This window comes from Triticum aestivum, chromosome 2A, assembly GCF_018294505.1.
Source record: "Triticum aestivum cultivar Chinese Spring chromosome 2A, IWGSC CS RefSeq v2.1, whole genome shotgun sequence".
Taxonomy (NCBI): domain Eukaryota; kingdom Viridiplantae; phylum Streptophyta; class Magnoliopsida; order Poales; family Poaceae; genus Triticum; species Triticum aestivum.
The window spans coordinates 230,990,885-231,011,659 of record NC_057797.1 but is presented as its reverse complement, the minus strand read 5'-3'; positions in this window follow the sequence as shown (position 1 = coordinate 231,011,659).

Genomic DNA, 20,775 nt, shown 5'->3' with positions numbered 1-20,775 from the left:
CGGTGTCAGGCATCATTTACATTTTTTGTATTTCTATGTTGCAATAGGGTATAAATATTCTTATTATGTAAATTGTGATTTATTTGTTCATAATGTAATATTCTTATTATGTAAATTGTGATTTATTTGTTCATAATGTAATTGTGTAAATAAATATTTATCAAATCATGCCCATGATTGTGTAAATAAATGTTTATAAAATTCTCTCCTTGATTTTGTAAATAAATATTTCATAAGTAAATAAAGGTAGAATCGATGCAGAATGCCATTCAACCTCCCCTTCTGCAGCAGCCACTTTTGGCTAGTGACCGAGACCTCCGTCAATCGCCGCATTTAGACCCATCTGTCAGAGAGGGCATCTGATAACCCACAAGTATAGGTGATTGCAACAGTTTTCGAGGATAGAGTATTCAACCCAAATTTATTGATTCGACATAAGGGAAGTCAAAGAATATTCTCAAGTATTAAGAGCTGAGTTGTCAATTCAACCACACCTGAAAACTTAATATCTGCAGCAAATTGTTTAGTAGCAAAGTAATATGATAGTAGTGGTAACGGTAGCAAAAGTAATATTTTTGGTTTTATAGTGATTGTAACAGTAGCAACGGAAAAGTAAATAAGCGAAGAACAATGTATCAAAAGTTCGTAGGCATTAGATCGGCGATGAAGAATTATGTCGGATGCGATCGATCATGCAACAGTTATAACATAGGGTGACACAGAACTAGCTCCGGTTCATCAATGTAATGTAGGCATGTATTCCGAATATAGTCATACATGCTTATGGAAAAGAACTTGCATGACATCTTTTGTCCTACCCTCCCGTGGTAGCGGGGTCCTATTGGAAACTAAGGGATATTAAGGCCTCCTTTAATAGAGTACCGGACCAAAGCATTAACACATAGTGAATACATGAACTCCTCAAACTACGGTCATCACCGATAATGATCCCGATTATTGTCACTTCGGGGTTAACGGATCATAACACATAATAGGTGACTATAGACTTGCAATATAGGATCAAGAACTCACATATATTCATGAAAACATAATAGGTTCAGATATGAAATCATGGCAATCGGGCCCTAGTGACAAGCATTAAGCATAGCAAAGTCATAGCAACATCAATCTCAGAACATAGTGGATACTAGGGATCAAACCCTAAGAAAACTAACTCTATTACATGATAAACCTCATCCAACCCATCACGATCCAGCAAGCCTACGGCGGAATTACTCACACACGGCGGTGAGCATCATGAAATTGGTGATGGAGGAAGGTTGATGATGACGATGGCGACGGATTCCCCTCTTCGGAGCCCCGAACGGACTCCAGATCAGCCCTCCCGAGAGAGTTTAGGGCTTGGCGGCGGCTCCGTATTGTAAAACGCGATAAATCCTTCTCTCTGATTTTTTTCTCCCCAAACACGAATATATGGAGTTGGAGTTGATGTCAGTGGAGCGTCAGGGGGCCCACTGAAGCAGCACAAAGGTTGTGGAGGAGCAAATCCACCTTGCTACTACAATGTGTACAGCACAAGTGTTAAATGAACAGCTTCAACGTGTTGCGCTAGATATCGCTCTAGAGGCGAATGCAGGTTGATAGGGCAGCAAGAGTTCAATCCAGAACTCTTAGGGCACAAGATTTACTCCAAGATCTTAGATAAGAACAACAATTTCTATTATAGGTAGGGGTACATAGTCTGGTTACAAAGTAGAGATGAGGACCTCTATTTATAGGGCTTTGGAAAGCCTTCACATACTTCTACTTATAGCTGGAATACTCTAGAAACATTATTTAAGGTTCACCATTCTACTCATAGCTACTCACAACTAGAAGACTCTAGAAAATAGTAGGTAGGATAAAGAAAAGCAAAGAAATACTAGACCACAACGGAAGTATCTAGAAGTAGCCAAACAGATTTGACATATGATTATATTTTCATGTTCCTCATCTATTGTTCCTCATCATTCTCCCCTGGTTGTTTGGAACTCACCCTCGAGTTATCTTCATAGAGCGCTTCTTTTGGATGGTAGAGAGTCAAGTCCGCAACATTGAAAGTGTTGGAGATACCCATATCGCTTGGAAGATCTATCACATAAGCATTATCATTTATCTTCCTCACGATAGAGAAGGGTCCATACCTTCGCTGCCTAAGTTTCCCTTTAACACCTAAAGGCAGCCTCTCATTTCGGAGGTAGACCATCACCTTATCACCGGCTTGGAATGATTTTAGCCTCATTTTGCAATCAGCAAGTTGTTTATATTTCTGATTTTGTGCTTCCAAAGAACCGCGAATCTCTTCAAATAACTCGGTGTAATTATCAGCAAAGGACAATGTTGATTTTGAGTTTCCCCTTGATGGTAGCTTCACCAGGTCCACCACATGTGATGGAACTTTACTGTAGACAATGGAAAAAGGGCTCCTTCCTGTGGATCTTGAAGGAAATATGCCCTAGAGGCAATAATAAAGTTATTATTTATTTCCTTATATCATGATAAATGTTTATTATTCATGCTAGAATTGTATTAACCGGAAACATAATGCTTGTGTGAATACATAGACAAACTAAACGTCACTAGTATGCCTCTACTTGACTAGCTCGTTAATCAAATATGGTTATGTTTTCTAACCATAGACATGTGTTGTCATTTGATTAACGGGATCACATCATTAGGAGAATGATGTGATTGACATGACCCATTCCATCAGCTTAGCACCCGATCGTTTAGTATGTTGCTATTGCTTTCTTCATGACTTATACATGTTCCTATGACTATGAGATTATGCAACTCCCGTTTGCCGGAGGAACACTTTGTGTGCTACCAAACGTCACAATGTAACTAGGTGATTATAAAGGTGCTCTACAGGTGTCTCCAAAGGTACATGTTGGGTTGGCGTATTTCGAGATTAGGATTTGTCATTCCGATTGTCGGAGAGGTATCTCTGGGCCCTCTCGGTAATGCACATCACTTAAGCCTTGCAAGCAATGCAACTAATGAGTTAGTTGCAAGATGATGTATTACGGAATGAGTAAAGAGACTTGCCGATAACGAGATTGAACTAGGTATTGAGATACCGACGATCGAATCTCAGGAAAGTAACATACTGATGACAAAGGGAACAATGTATGTTGTTATGCGGTCTGACCGATAAAGATCTTCGTAGAATATGTAGGAGCCAATATGAGCATCCAGGTTCCGCTATTGGTTATTGACCGGAGACATGTCTCGGTCATGTCTACATTGTTCTCGAACCCGTAGGGTCCGCATGCTTAACGTTACAATGACAGTTTCATTATGAGTTTATATATTTTGATGTACCGAAGGTTATTCGGAGTCCCGGATATGATCACGGACATGACGAGGAAACTCGAAATGGTCGAGACATAAAGACCGATATATTGGACAGCTATATTCGGACACCGGAAGTGTTTCGGGTGATTTCGAAGAAAACCGGAGTGCCGGAAGGGTTACCGGAACCCCCCGGGGAAGTATTGGGCCTTAGTGGGCCTGAAGGGAGAGAGAGGGCAGCAGCCCAGGAGGTGGCGCCCCCCCTCCCATGGGGAGTCCGAATTGGACCAGGGGAGGGGGCCGCGGCCCCTCTTTCCCTCTCCCTCTCCCTCTCTTTCCTTCCCCCTTCTAGGACTCCCCCCTCCTTGGCGCCCCCCAAGGGCCGGCCGGCCTCTTCCCCTTGCTCCTTTATATACAGGGGCAGGGGGCACCTCTAGACACACAAGGTGATCTTCGTGATCGTTCTCTTAGCCATGTGCGGTGCCCCCTCCACCATAATCCTCGATAATATTGTAGCGGTGCTTAGGCGAAGCCCTGCGACGATAGAACGTCAAGATCGTCACCACGCTGTCATGCTGACGGAACTCTTCCCCGACACTTTGCTGGAACGGAGTCCGGGGATCGTCATCGAGCTGAACGTGTGCTAGAACTCGGAGGTGCCGTAGTTTCGGTGCTTGATCGGTCGGGCCGTGAAGACGTACAACTACATCAACCGTGTTGTGCTAACGCTTCCGCTTCCGGTCTACGATGGTACGTAGACAACACTCTCCCCTCTCGTTGCTGTGCATCACCATGATCTTGCGTGTGCGTAGATTTTTTTTTGAAATTACTACGTTCCCCAACAGTGGCATCCGAGCCTAGGTTTTATGTGTTGATGTTATATGCACGAGTAGAACACAAGTGAGTTGTGGGCGATATAAGTCATACTGCTTACCAGCATGTCATACTTTGGTTCGGCGGTATTGTTGGATGAAGAGGCCTGGACTGGCATTACGCGTACGCTTACGCGAGACTGGTTCTACCGACGTGCTTTGCACACAGGTGGCTGGCGGGTGTCAGTTTCTCCAACTTTAGTTGAACCGAGTGTGGCTACGCCGGTCCTTGCGAAGGTTAAAACAGCACCAACTTGACAAACTATCGTTGTGGTTTTTGATGCGTAGGTAAGATTGGTTCTTGAGCCTGTAGCAGCCACGTAAAACTTGCAACAAGTAAAGTAGAGGACGTCTAACTTGTTTTTGCAGGGCATGTTGTGATGTGATATGGTCAAGGCATGATGCTAAATTTTATTATATGAGATGATCATGTTTTGTAACCAAGTTATCGGCAACTAGCAGGAGCCATATGGTTGTCGCTTTATTGTATGCAATGCAATCGTCCTGTAATGCTTTACTTTATCACTAAGCGGTAGCGATAGTCGTAGAAGCATAAGATTGGCAAGATGACAACGATGCTACGATGGAGATCAAGGTGTCGCGCCGGTGACGATGGTGATCATGACGATGCTTCGGAGATGGAGATCACAAGCACAAGATGATGATGGCCATATCATATCACTTATATTGATTGCATGTGATGTTTATCTTTTATGCATCTTATCTTGCTTTGATTGACGGTAGCATTATAAGATGATCTCTCACTAAATTTCAAGATAAAAGTTTTCTCCCTAAGTATGCACCGTTGCCAAAGTTCGTCGTGCCCAGACACCATGTGATGATCGGGTGTGATAAGCTCTACGTCCATCTACAACGGGTGCAAGCTAGTTTTGCACACGCAGAATACTCAGGTTAAACTTGACGAGCCTAGCATATGCAGATATGGCCTTGGAACACTGAGACCGAAAGGTCGAGCATGGATCATATAGTAGATATGATCAACATAGTGATGTTCATCATTGAAAACTACTCCATTTCACATGATGATCGGTTATGGTTTAGTTGATTTGGATCACGTGATCACTTAGAAGATTAGAGGGATGTCTTTCTAAGTGGGAGTTCTTAAGTAATATGATTAATTGAACTTAAATTTATCATGAACTTAGTACATGATAGTATCTTGCTTGTTTATGTTTGATTGTAGATAGATGGCCCGTGTTGTTGTTCCGTTGAATTTTAATGCGTTCCTTGAGAAAGCAAAGTTGAAAGATGATGGTAGCAATTATATGGATTGGGTCCGTAACTTGAGGATTATCCTCATTGCTGCACAGAAGAATTACATCCTGGAAGCACCGCTGGGTGCCAGGCCTGCTACTGATGCAACTGACGACGTTAAGAATGTCTGGCAGAGCAAAGCTGATGACTACTCGATAGTTCAATGTGCCATGCTTTACGGCTTAGAACGGGGTCTTCAACGACGCTTTGAACGTCATGGAGCATATGAGATGTTCCAGGAATTGAAGCTAATATTTCAAGCAAATGCCCGGACTGAGAGATATGAAGTCTCCAATAAGTTCTATAGCTGCAAGGTGGAGGAGAACAGTTCTGTCAGTGAGCATATACTCAAAATGTCTGGGTATAATAATCACTTGATTCAACTGGGAGTTAATCTTCCGGATGATTGCGTCATTGACAAAATTCTCCAATCACTTCCACCTAGCTACAAGAGCTTCGAGATGAACTATAATATGCAAGGGATGGATAAGACAATTCCTGAGCTCTTCGCAATGCTAAAAGCTGCGGAGGTAGAAATCAAGAAGGAGCATCAAGTGTTGATGGTCAACAAGACCACAAGTTTCAAGAAAAAGGGCAAGGGGAAGAAGAAGGGGAACTTCAAGAAGAACAACAAGCAAGTTGCTGCTCAGGAGAAGAAACCCAAATCTGGACCTAAGCCTGAAACTAAGTGCTTCTACTGCAAGCAGAATGGTCACTGGAAGCGGAACTGCCCCAAGTATTTGGCGGATAAGAAGGATGGCAAGGTGAACAAAGGTATATGTGATATACATGTTATTGATGTGTACCTTACTAGAGCTCGCAATAGCACCTGGGTATTTGATACTGGTTCTGTTGCTAATATTTGCAACTCGAAACAGGGACTACGGATTAAGCGAACACTGGCGAAGGACGAGGTGACGATGCGCGTAGGAAACGGTTCCAAAGTCGATGTGATCACCGTCGGCACGCTACCTCTACATCTACCTTCGGGATTAGTATTAGACCTAAATAATTGTTATTTGGTGCAGCGTTGAGCATGAACATTATATCTGGATCTTGTTTGATGCAAGACGGTTATTCATTTAAATCAGAGAATAATGGTTGTTCTATTTATATGAGTAATATCTTTTATGGTCACGCACCCTTGAAGAGTGGTCTATTTTTGATGAATCTCGATAGTAGTGATACACATATTCATAATGTTGAAGCCAAAAGATGCAGAGTTGATAATGATAGTGCAACTTATTTGTGGCACTGCCGTTTAGGTCATATCGGTATAAAGTGCATGAAGAAACTCCGTACCGATGGACTTTTGGAACCACTTCATTATGAATCACTTGGTACTTGCGAACCGTGCCTCATGGGCAAGATGACTAAAACGCCGTTCTCCGGAACTATGGAGCGAGCAACTGATTTATTGGAGATCATACATACTGATGTATGTGGACCAATGAATATTGAGGCTCGCGGCGGGTATCATTATTTTCTCACCTTCACAGATGATTTAAGAAGATATGGGTATATCTACTTAATGAAACATAAGTCTGAAACATTTGAAATGTTCAAAGAATTTCAGAGTGAAGTTGAAAATCATCGTAACAAGAACATAAAGTTTCTACGATCTGATCGTGGAGGAGAATATTTGAGTTATGAGTTTGGTCTACGTTTGAAACAATGCGGAATAGTTTCGCAACTCACGCCACCCGGAACACCACAACATAATGGTGTGTCCGAACGTCGTAATCGTGCTTTACTAGATATGGTGCGATCTATGATGTCTCTTACCGATTTACCGCTATCATTTTGGGGTTATGCTTTAGAGACGGCCGCATTCATGTTAAATAGGGCACCATCAAAATCCGTTGAGATGACGCCTTATGAACTGTGGTTTGGCAAGAAACCAAAGTTGTCATTTCTTAAAGTTTGGGGCTGCGATGCTTATGTGTAAAAGCTTCAACCTGATGAGCTCGAACCCAAATCGGAGAAATGTGTCTTCATAGGATACCCAAAGGAGACTGTTGGGTACACCTTCCATCACAGATCTGAAGGCAAGACATTCGTTGCTAAGAATGGATCCTTTCTAGAGAAGGAGCTTCTCTCGAAAGAAGTGAGTGGGAGGAAAGTAGAACTTGATGAGGTAACCATACCTTCTCCCTTATTGGAAAGTAGTTCATCACAGAAACCGGTTTCTGTGACACCTGCACCAATTAGTGAGGAAGTTAATGATGATGATCATGAAACTTCAGAACAAGTTACTACTGAACCTCGTAGATCAACCAGAGTAAGATCCGCACCAGAGTGGTACGGTAATCCTGTTCTGGAAGTCATGCTACTAGATCATGATGAACCCGCGAACTATGAAGAAGCGATGGTGAGCCTAGATTCCGCAAAATGGCTTGAAGCCATGAAATCTGAGATGGGATCCATGTATGAGAACAAAGTGTGGACTTTGGTTGACTTGCCCAATGATAAGCAAGCAATTGAGAATAAATGGATCTTCAAGAAGAAGACTGACGCTGACGGTAATGTTACTGTCTACAAAGCTCGACTTGTCGCAAAAGGTTTTCGACAAGTTCAAGGGATTGACTACGATGAGACCATCTCACCCGTAGCGATGCTTAAGTCTGTCCGAATCATGTTAGCAATTGCCGCATTTTATGATTATGAAATTTGGCAGATGGATGTCAAAACTGCATTTCTGAATGGATTTCTGGAAGAAGAGTTGTATATGATGCAGCCGGAAGGTTTTGTCGATCCAAAGGGAACTAACAAAGTGTGCAAGCTCCAGCGATCCATTTATGGACTGGTGCAAGCCTCTCGGAGTTGGAATAAACGCTTTGATAGTGTGATCAAAGCATTTGGTTTTGTACAGACTTTTGGAGAAGCCTGTATTTACAAGAAAGTGAGTGGGAGCTCTATAGCATTTCTGATATTATATGTGGATGACATATTACTAATCGGAAATGATATAGAATTTCTGGATAGCATGGAGGGATACTTGAATAAGAGTTTTTCAATGAAAGACCTCGGTGAAGCTGCCTACATATTGGGCATTAAGATCTATAGAGATAGATCAAGACGCTTAATTGGACTTTCACAAAGCACATATTGAAGAAGTTCAAAATGGATCAAGCAAAGAAAGGATTCTTGCCTGTGGTACAAGGTGTGAAATTGAGTAAGACTCAATGCCTGACCACTGCAGAAGATAGAGAGAAAATGAAAGATGTTCCCTATGCTTCAGCCATAGGCTCTATCATGTATGCAATGCTGTGTACCAGACCTGATGTGTGTCTTGCTATAAGTCTACCAGGGAGGTACCAAAGTAATCCAGGAGTGGATCACTGGACAGCGGTCAAGAACATCCTGAAATACCTGAAAAGGACTAAGGATATGTTTCTCGTATATGGAGGTGACAAAGAGCTCATCATAAATGGTTACATTGATGCAAGCTTTGACACTGATCCGGACGATTCTAAATCTCAAACCGGACACGTATTTACATTAAATGGTGGAGCTGTCAGTTGGTGCAGTTCTAAACAAAGCATCGTGGCGGGATCTACATGTGAAGCGGAGTACATAGCTGCTTCGGAAGCAGCAAACGAAGGAGTCTGGATGAAGGAGTTCATATCCGATCTAGGTGTCATACCTAGTGCATCGGGTCCAATGAAAATCTTTTGTGACAATACTAGTGCAATTGCCTTGGCAAAGGAATCCAGATTTCACAAGAGAACCAAGCACATCAAGAGATGCTTCAATTCCATCCGGGATCTAGTCCAGGTGGGAGACATAGAGATTTGCAAGATACATATGGATCTGAATGTAGTAGACCCGTTGACTAAGCCTCTTCCACGAGCAAAACATGATCAACACCAAGACTCCATGGGTGTTAGAATCATTACTGTGTAATCTAGATTATTGACTCTAGTGCAAGTGGGAGACTGAAGGAAATATGCCCTAGAGGCAATAATAAATTTATTATTTATTTCCTTATATCATGATAAATGTTTATTATTCATGCTAGAATTGTATTAACCGGAAACATAATACTTGTGTGAATACATAGACAAACTAAATGTCACTAGTATGCCTCTACTTGACTAGCTCGTTAATCAAAGATGGTTATGTTTCCTAACCATAGACATATGTTGTCATTTGATTAACAGGATCACATCATTAGGAGAATGATGTGATTGACATGACCCATTCCATTAGCTTAGCACCCGATCGTTTAGTATGTTGCTATTGCTTTCTTCATGACTTATACATGTTCCTGTGACTATGAGATTATGCAACTCCCATTTGCCAGAGGAACACTTTGTGTGCTACCAAACGTCACAACATAACTGGGTGATTATAAAGGTGCTCTACAAGTGTCTCCAAAGGTACATGTTGGGTTGGCATATTTCAAGATTACGATTTGTCACTCCAATTGTCGGAGAGGTATCTCTGGGCCCTCTCGGTAATGCACATCACTTAAGCCTTGCAAGCAATGCAACTAATGAGTTAGTTGCGAGATGATGTATTACAGAACGAGTAAAAAGACTTGCCGATAACGAGATTGAACTAGGTATTGAGATACCGACGATCGAATCTCGGGCAAGTAACATACCGATGACAAAGGAAACAACGTATGTTGTTATGCGGTCTGACCGATAAAGATCTTCGTAGAATATGTAGGAGCCAATATGAGCATCTAGGTTCCGCTATTGGTTATTGACCAGAGACGTGTCTCGGTCATGTCTACATTGTTCTCGAACCCGTAGGGTCTGCACGCTTAATGTTACGATGCTAGTTTCATTATGAGTTTATATATTTTGATGTACCGAAGGTTATTCGGAGTCCCGGATATGATCACGGACATGACGAGGAGTCTCGAAATGGTCGAGACATAAAGATCTATATATTGGACAGCTATATTCGGACACCGAAAGTGTTTCGGGTGATTTCGGAGAAAACCGAAGTGCCAGAAGGGTTACCGGAACCCCCCGGGGAAGTATTGGGCCTTAGTGGGCCTGAAGGGAGAGAGAGGGTAGCAGCCCAGGAGGTGGCGCGCCCCTCCCATGGGGAGTCCGAATTGGACTAGGGGAGGGGGGCGCGGCCCCTCTTTCCCTTTCCCTCTCCCTCTCTTTCCTTCCCCCTTCTCTCTTCCTAGTTGGACTAGGAAAGGGGAGTCCTACTCCTACTAGGAGGAGGACTCCCCCTTCCTTGGCGCGCCCCAAGGGCCGGCGGCCTCTTCCCCTTGCTCCTTTATATACGGGGGCAGGGGGCACCTCTAGACACACAAGTTGATCTTCGTGATCGTTCTCTTAGCCGTGTGCGGTGCCCCCCTCCACCATAATCCTCGATAATATTGTAGCGGTGCTTAGGCAAAGCCCTGCGACGGTAGAACATCAAGATCGTCACCATGCCATCGTGCTGACGGAACTCTTCCCCGACACTTTGCTGGATCGGAGTCCGGGGATCGTCGTCGAGCTGAACGTGTGCTAGAACTCCGAGGTGCCGTAGTTTCGGTGCTTGATCGGTCGGGTCGTGAAGACATACGACTACATCAACCGCGTTGTGCTAACGCTTCCGCTTCCGGTCTACGAGGGTACGTAGACAACACTCTCCCCTCTCGTTGCTGTGCATCACCATGATCTTGCGTGCGCGTATGAATTTTTTTGAAATTACTACGTTCCCCAACAGATCTATGCTTGGAGAAGAGATAAAGCCAAATCCCATTGTTCCTTTCTTTCTCCACAAATCCAATGGATTAGATTACCCAAAAACTTGTTCACAACTTCAGTTTGTCCATCTGTTTGTGGATGAGCAGTGCTAGAAAATTTCAATTCAGTGTTGAATTGCTTCCACAAAGTGAGCCAAAATGCAGCAAGAAACTTGCTATCACGGTCTGAGACAATAGACCTTGGAACTCCATGAAGTCTGACCACTTCTCGAAAGAATAGGTTTGCCACATGATGAGCATCCGTTGTCTTGCGACATGGGACGAATGAGCCATCTTAGAGAATCTATCCATGACCTCAAATACAGTAACACTTCCTCGTCTTGTTCTTGGCAAGCCCAAGATGAAGTCCATAGAAATGTCCTCCCATGGAGCAACAGGAACAGGAAAAGGCATGTATAACCCCGTGTTCTGGACTTGGCCTTTGCAGGTCTGACATACGGGGCACCGTTGAACGAACTTTCCAGCATATCTCTTTAGTTGTGGCCAAAAGTAGCGAGCTTCCAGGTTAGCGATAGTCTTGTCCCGTACAACATGTCCACTAAGATCACTTGAATGGAGCTCTCTAACCAGGTTGTCTCATAGAGAACTTCTTGGAATGCACAAACGATCATTTTTGAAGAGATATCCATCTTGCATCAAATGGTCATCACCTAATGGTTGGACCCTTGCGTGCTTTACCCAAACATGGCCAAAGTCTTTGTCACCCTCATACAACTCCTTTATTTGATCCATGCCCGGAAGTTCAGCTTCAAAAGAAGTCAAGAGGCATGCATGACGACTCAAAGCATCGGCCACTCTGTTAGTTATTCCAGATTTATGCATGATGAGATATTTAAACCACTCCAGATATGTTGCCCACCTTGCTAGCATGCGGTCAACATGCTTTTGATTTCTAAAATGCTTCAAGGATTGATGGTCGCTATAAACAATGAACTCTTTAGGCAGCAAATAGACTTCCCAAGTTTTCAACGCTCTAAAAACAACATATAATTCTTGCTGATAGGTACTCCATTTGTGTCTAGCTTCACTTAACTTCTCACTAAAGAAAGCAATGGGCTTCCTTTCTTGAGATAGGACTGCTCCAATGCCTACTCCACTTGCATCACACTCCAACTCAAAAGTCTTGTTGAAATCAGGTAGCACCAAGACATGAGCTTGTGATAGCTTTTGTTTAATCTCATTGAAACTAGCTTCAACTGCTTCTGTCCATTGGAACTTTCCTTTCTTCAAACACTCGGTAATTGGTTCCATGATAGTGCTGAAATTCTTCACAAATCGCCTATAGAAAGTTGCAAGGCCATGAAAGCTTCGTACCTCAGAAATGGTCTTAGGAGTTAGCCATTCTCAGATTGTTTCAACCTTAGAATCATCAACATGAATGCCGTCACATGTTATGACGAATCCTAGCAAAAGAAGTTGTGTTTGTAGGAAAACACATTTCTTCCAGTTGACGTAGAGCTCATTTTCCCTTAGTACTTCTAGCACCTTCCGAACGTGATCGAAGTGTTCATCCTCATCCTTGCTATAGATCAAGATGTCATCGAAATAGACCACAACAAAGTGGGATAAGAAGGGTCTAAGGACTTGATTCATTAAGTGCATAAAGGTACTTGGTGCATTTGAGAGTCCAAATGGCATGACTAGCCATTCAAATAACCCTTCCTTTGTCTTGAAGGCGGTCTTCATTCATCCCCGGGTCTTATATGGATTTGATGATATCCACTTCTTAAATCTAGCTTCGTGAATACTCTTGCTCCACTAAGCTGATCCAACATATCATCCAGACAGGGAATAGGGAATCTATACCTTACGGTGATCTTGTTAACGGCTCTACTGTCCGTACACATGCGCTAAGATCCATCTTTCTTTGGCGTGAGTAGGGCTAGTATAGCACATGGGCTAATACTTTCTCGAATGTGCCCCTTTTGCAACAATTCCTCCACTTTCTCCTTCAATATATCATTCTCCTTTGGGCTCATTTGATAGTGTGGAAGATTAGGAAGACTTGCTCCCAGAATTAAGTCAATTCTATGTTGAATTCCTCTCATCGGTGGCAAGCCATGTGGCTCCCCAAGTATGTTCTGAAATTTTGCCAATAAACCATGTACCTTTGTTGGAATTTCAACAGTCAGGTGCTCTTCTCCCTTTACAACAAGTGCAGCACACAAATCTGCCTCCTTCAAGTCTTCCGTAAACTCATGAGAGGTATGGGAGATAGTTAACATAGTTTTCCCCTCCTCCTTAGAGGTATTACCTTCGGTTTTGTTTGGTAGGATAATGATCTTTCTCTTGTTCCAAATGAAAGAGTAAGAATTTTCCTTGCCCTTGTGTGTAGTATCCACATCAAATTGCCAAGGCCTCCCAAGAAGAACATGGCTGGCATCCATGTCAACCACATCACACAAACACATTTGAGCGATAATGCTTACCCAAAGAAAGTGGCAGGTTGCATCGTTTGGTGATCCGCATATTCACTCCTTTCTTGATCCATCCAATAGTGCAGGGATTTGGATGATCATGGATTTCAGGCTTTAAATGGTCCACCTACTTCTAGGTGATAATATTCTCGCAACTGCAACTATCAATCACTAGTTTGTATACCTTGCCATTCATCGTGCATTTGCTCTCAAATATTTTCTTCCGTTGTGTGTCATCGAGTTGTGGTGTGGAACATAGGACACGCTGGATCACACATACCACCTCTTCACCTTCTTCTTAACAAACCTCTTGTCCGTCTACATCTTCAGATTCATATTCTTCCTCATCGTTTTCACCATCATGGATAGTCGTGTTAAAAAAATTCCTTAGTGGGCAACCGCTGGATATGTGTCCCTGTTTACCACATTTATAGCACTTTGGGTCTTCATTTTGCCTTACCCTTGCCTCTAGTTTGTTTCGGGATGGGCTGTTTTGTCTTTGGTGGAGTGGCCTTTTCTTCCACTCTATTAGGTTGGCTCCTAGATGAGCCTTCGGTATGAGGATATGGAGCCTTATTTGTCTTTCTCATCCTCACAAACCTCTTGGCCTTTAAGGCTAGAGCTTGTGCTTGATCAACGGACTAGATTTGTTGCATCATCAATCAATCTTGAATAGCATCATCGAGACCATTGATGTACCTTGCAACTTGTTGCTCTTTAGTTTCAGCAAGGTTGCACCTCACTTGTAGCCTTAGAAACTCCTCCGTGTAATCTGAAACAGTCCTATTTCCTTGAGCACAATTTTGAAATTGGATAAATAGGATATGGTCATAATCAGCGGGCAAAAATCTCCCTTTTAAGAGGCCTTTCATTTGTCGCCAAGTTCTAACACGAGGTTCTCCTCTCAGCCTGCGCTCCTCTTGAACGCGATGCCACCATGCACCGGCTCCTCCTTTCAGCTTGTATGTGACCAAAGGAACTTTACGATCTTCCGGAACCTCCATGACCTCAAAGAAAGTCTCCATTTCATATAACCAATCCAGGCACCCTTCAATGTCAACATTTCCATTAAAACTTGGGATATCAGCTTTGACCTTGTATGTATCTCTTGCATATGTAGGATTGGGTGCTCTCTGGTATGCATAGAGATTTGGTTCTTCAAGGGCATCATCATATTCTTCACCTTCAGAAGCTTCAACATAAATTGGCCTTCTTGAAGCACGTTGAACAACATGTTGTGGCGGTCTTGCTCCAATATTACCTCTCCTTCTTCCTTGACGAACATCTTCCTCTTTTTAGATGAATCTCCTTCATTAGTAGTAGGGGGGACACCCTTTCGTATCATCTCAACCAGCTGGTCAAATATCCTATTAAGATCTTCACGCAACTCTTTGATTCGTTGTTCAACAGCATCCATCCTCTTCTCCAATTGCTCCATTGCTTGCTCCAACTTGCTCTCGAAGAGGACAACAAGAATGAGTATGGGTCAACGAGGCTCTGCTACCACCTGAAGTGGCAAAAAGGTTGTGGAGGAGCAACTCCACCTTGCTACTATAATGTGTACAACACAAGTGTTGAAGGAACAGCTTCAACGTGCCGCGCTAGATATCGCTCTAGAGGCGAATGTAGGCTGATAGGTGTAACGCCCACGATGCGGCTATATCTCCCACGTGTCGAAGCACGACTTAGAGGCACAACCACATTGTAAGCAATGTCGCAAGTGGGGTAATCTTCACACAACCCAGGTACTGAATAAGAAAAGAGGTACATAGTTGGCTTACAATCGCCATGTCACACAATGCATAAATATATCATTACAATTATCCAGATACAATCAAGGTCCGACTACGGAACCAAAAATAAAGACGACCCCAAATGCATAATGTCCCCGATCACCCCAACTGGGCACCACTACTAATCGTCTGGAAAGGAAACGTAGTATCATCCTAAGTCCTCATCGAACTCCCACTTGAGCTCAGTCGAATCTCCTGGAGCGGTATCATCGGTCCCTGCATCTGGTTTTGGAAGTAATCCGTGAGTCAGGGGACTCAGCAATCTCACACCCTCGTGATCAAGACTATTTAAGCTTATAGGAAGGGTAAACGATATGATGTGGAGCTGCAGCAAGCACTAGCTTATATGGTGGCTAACATACGCAAAGGAGAGCGAGAAGAGAAGGCAAAGGCATGATCGATAAACTATGATCAAGAAGTGATCCTAGAACAACCTATGTTCAAGCATAACACGAGACCGTGTTCTCTTCCCGGACTCCGCCGAAAAGAGACCATCACGGCCACACACTCTGTTGATTCATTTTAATTAAGTTAAGTTTCAGGTTTTCTACAACCGGACATTAACAAATTCCCATCTGCCCATAACCGCGGGCATGACTTTCGAAAGTTCAAATCCCTGCAGGGGTGTCCCAACTTAGCCCATCACAAGCTGTCACGGTCAACGAAGGATATTCCTTCTCCGAAGACAATCCGATCAGACTCGGAATCCTGGTTACAAGACATCTCGACAATGGTAAAACCAGTCCAGCAAGACCACCTGTTGTGCCGACAAATCCCGATAGGAGCTGCACATATCTCGTTCTCAGGGCACACCAGATAAGCTAAGCGTACAGGAGCCAACGTAACCCAAGTTGCCAAGGGACGGCCCCGCATGGTGCTCTAGGTTGGACCAACACTTAGAGGAGCACTGGCCCGGGGGTTTAAATAAAGATGACCCTTGAGTCCGCGGAACCCAAGGGAAAAGAGGGTAGGTGGCAAATGGTAAAATCAATGTTGGGCATTGCTGGAGGAGTTTTATTCAAGGCGAACTGTCAAGGGGTTCTTATTATAACCCAACCGTGTAAGGAACGCAAAATCAAGGAACATAACACCGGTATGACGGAAACTAGGGCGGCAAGAGTGGAACAAAACACCAGGCATAAAGCCGAGCATTCCAACAATGAGCTATGGCCAAATCACTCAATAGCAGGTTCAAACAAGCATGGAAAAAGTGCAAAAGATATCAGGTTATAGACTTAGTGAAAATAACATGTCAGGAATTTAACATTAGGAAGCAATGTTTAGAGCAAGATAACAACATGCTATAGGAACATATCATGGCAAAGCAAGGCATGGCATGAAGCTACTCAAAGCATACAACAAAAGTCCCTTACTGACCATAAGTCAAAAGGGATCAAAAAATACAATGGCGACCATGTGAACATAGCAACTTTCATTAACAGATTCAGACTTAGCAGAAAACTGGAACATGACAAAACAGATTCACGTAGGCATGTTTACGAGCTCGATGCACTCACCACAAGGCATTGCATGACAAACTAAGCATACACCCAGCAAGTAGACATGGCATAGAAGCTAAACATGGCAAGAACACTCTCATCGCATGGCTGGATCAAATACAACAACCTCGGCAAAATTGCTTAACATGTAAACATTCTGCCAGGAACATTTTATAGCAAAAGTATAGCAAGATTAGTCATGCTAGGGTGCTCCATAATTGCAAACAAAGACTTGGATGGATAGAGCACAACAATGTCTCAAAATCATCCTTACTGAACATGCTCAAAAGAGGCATGGATCACTCTGTAGCAACAAGAATACATGGCATAAAAAATATAATCAGGGAAAAGACTTGGAAGATTTCTAAGTCCCTGAAATCAGCAACATTACGAGAGCTACTTTGCATGCTTGTGCTAGTCACCACAAAGATCACAAAAATACATGGCATACACCCCTGTAAAGATGGCATGGCATACTTCAAAACACATGTAGGGCTCAAGTTCATAGGAGGCACACATTAATCATGGCAAAAATGACAAATGTCCAATTACTGATAAGAATCTGAAACTAACATTGCATAGCACTCTTGCAACAGCATTTAGGGAATCAAGATGAACTCAAATGAACATGGTGCAATGGAATGAAATGAAGTACTCGTCGAGACGAACAATTTGATATGCTACACGCCCAAAACGGAGCCACATGTGCTGAGTTATGATGCAATGAAAAACGCTAACAATTACTGGGACTGAGGCAAAAATCAACCATCTCAGATCTAGGGTTCGTCCGGGCACGCGAACCGAGGACGATCGAGATCTCGCCGGAATCACTGTAGATGGTCGGAGGAGACGGAGGTTGCCGGATCCGGCGACGCGGGGCTTGCCTATGGCCGGAATTAGCGAGGACGGCGATGGCGGCGGCGGTGCCAGGCGGTGAGGGGCGCGGCGGCCTCGGGGCGGCACGGAGGAGGAAGGCGGCGGCGCGAGCTCCGGGCGGCGGGGACGAGGAAGCCGGGCAGCGGAGACGTTTCGGGCCGCGGGGGCTGGCTCTGGGCCCTGCGGGCCTCGGCGGAGGCGGGGAACTGCGATGCCACGGGGCACACAGGGAGTGGCGGCGGTGAGGTTGTCCGACGGTGGGCGGACGCGTCCGGCCGCGCAGAGGTGAGGGGAGCTAGGGTTAGGGTGGTTTGACCCGGGATTTCGGGGAAGAGTCTATATTTATAGGTAGAGGGAGCTAGGAGGCTCCAAATTGAGCACGGTTTTCGGCCACACGATCGTGATCGAACGACCTAGATGACGGAGGGGGTTTAGGTGGGTTTTGGGCCACTTTGGAGAGGTGTTGGGATGCAACACACACGAGGCCTTTACGGTTCCTCGGTTAACCGTTGGAGTATCAAACAAAGTCCAAATGGCATGAAACTTGACAGGTGGTCTACCGATAGTAAACTAAGGCCACTTGGCAAGTCTCGTTCCAATCCGAGAACTTTTAATAACTGCACACGAAAAGAGGTAAAAGGGGACACCGGAGAACATAGGGGAGTCGGAATGCAAAACGGACAACGGGGAAAATGCTCGGATGCATGAGACGAACACGTATGCAAATGTGATGCACATGATGACATGATATGAGATGCATGACAAAGACAAAAGCAACACGAAGTCAACAACCCGACAACGAGGAAATATCATAACTTAGTGCCGGAAATGGCAAGAGTTGGAATACAAATATGGCAGGTTACATATGGGGTGTTACAACACTCCACCACTATGAAAGGATCTCGTCCCGAGATCTAGGACTGGAAAAACTCCGGGTACTCAGAACGGAGGTGATCCTCGCGTTCCCAGGTGGCTTCACGGTCGGAATGATGTGACCACTTCACTTTCAGGAATTTGATAGACTTGTTGCGATTCTTGCGCTCAGTTTCTTCAAGAATAGCAACGGGATGCTCATGATAAGACATGTCTTCCTGGAGATCAATCTCTTCGAAGTTGATGGTGCGGTCAGGAGTCTTGAAACACTTGCGGAGTTGAGACACGTGAAACACGTCGTGCATGTTTGCAAAGTTGGATGGAAGCTCAAGTTGATAGGCGAGATCGCCTCTTTTGCCAAAGATCTTGAAAGGACCCACGTATCTAGGGGCAAGCTTCCCTTTGATACCGAAGCGACGAGTACCTTTCATTGGAGAGACGCGGAGGTAGACATGGTCTCCGATCTCAAAAGCCAAGTCACGATGTTTGCTATCATAGTAACCATTCTGGCGCGATTGCGTGGCTTTGAGATTTTCACGAATGACTTTGCACATTTCTTGAACCTCTGTGATCACGTCATTGCCAAGAAGTTGACGTTCACCAGTCTCTGACCAGTTAAGAGGAGTACGACACTTCCTGCCATAGAGGATCTCGAATGGGGCCTTGCCCGAACTCGCTTGAAAGCTGTTGTTGTAGGAGAACTCGGCATATGGAAGGCAATCTTCCCACTTCATACAGAAAGAAATGACACATGCCCTGAGAATATCTTCAAGAATTTGATTGACCCTCTCGACTTGGCCACTAGTTTGAGGATGAAAAGCTGTGCTGAAGCGGATGTTGGTGCCCATGGCCTTCTGAAAAGAATCCCAGAACTTAGAGGTGAAGATGCTTCCACGATCTGAAGATATCAACTGCGGAATGCCATGCAGAGAGACAATCCTGGAGGTATATAGCTCTGCCAACTGAGCTGCTGTGATAAATTCTTTGATAAGAAGGAAATGAGCCACCTTAGTGAGCTTGTCGATGACAACAAAGATAGCATCATTGCCACGCTTGGACTTTGGAAATCCAGTCACAAAGTCCATCTTAATATGGTCAAACTTCCATTCTGGAATGGCAAGAGGTTGGAGGAGACCCGCTGGTCGTTGGTGTTCTGCTTTAACTCTTCTGCAGACATCACATTCATTCACGAACTGAGCAATCTCGCGCTTCATTCGAGTCCACCAATACGACTGCTTGAGGTCCTGGTACATCTTTGTACTTCTAGGGTGAATAGAGAGGAGTGAACTGTGAGCCTGATTCATAATGACTTTACGAAGGTCACCTTTAGGAACAACAATGCGATCCTCGAAGAATAGAGTATCCTTGTCATCAAGGCGATAGCACTTGTACTTGGGTTGACTCTGGGCAATTGAAAGTGCAACTATCCCTAGGTGGTTTTGGTAATTCATAACAACATATAGCTCATTGAGCTAATGCTATTCCAAGATGACTATTTCAGGAAAGCTCAATGATTGGCATGGCATGGATGTGAAAGTGGAACCCTCAAAATGCTAACAAAGGATTGGCTCAAGCTCAAAAGCTCAAGACTCTTCATTTTATATTTTAGTGATCCAAGATCACATTGAGTCTTTAGGAAAAGCCAATACTATCAAGGAGGGATGAGGTGTTGCTTAATGAGCCTCTTGCTTCATGTGCTTAGTGATATGCTCCAAAACCCTCAACTACTTTCCCATATCCACATATGACCTAAACCCTAAGCCAAACTCGGTCCCACCGATTCTTTCTATCCGGCGCCACCGAGTTTCACTTGTCATAAGCCACTGCCAAACCCTAGCAATTTGGTTCTACCGATAGGGATCTCGGTCTCACCGAGATGGGATTGCAAACTCTCTGTTTCCCTTTCGTAACTTTTCGGTCTCACCGAAAGAGCGAATCGGTCCCACCGAGATTGCAGTGTAAACTCTTTGTTTCCTTTTTGTAACTTTTCGGTCTCACTGAAAGAGCAAATCGGTCCCACCGAGTTTACCTGACCAACTCTCTGGTTAGCTTATTACCAAACTCGGTCTCACCGAGTTTGTGTAATCGGTCTCACCGAGATTACGTTATGCCCAAACCCTAACCATATCGGTCCTACCGAGTTGCATGTCA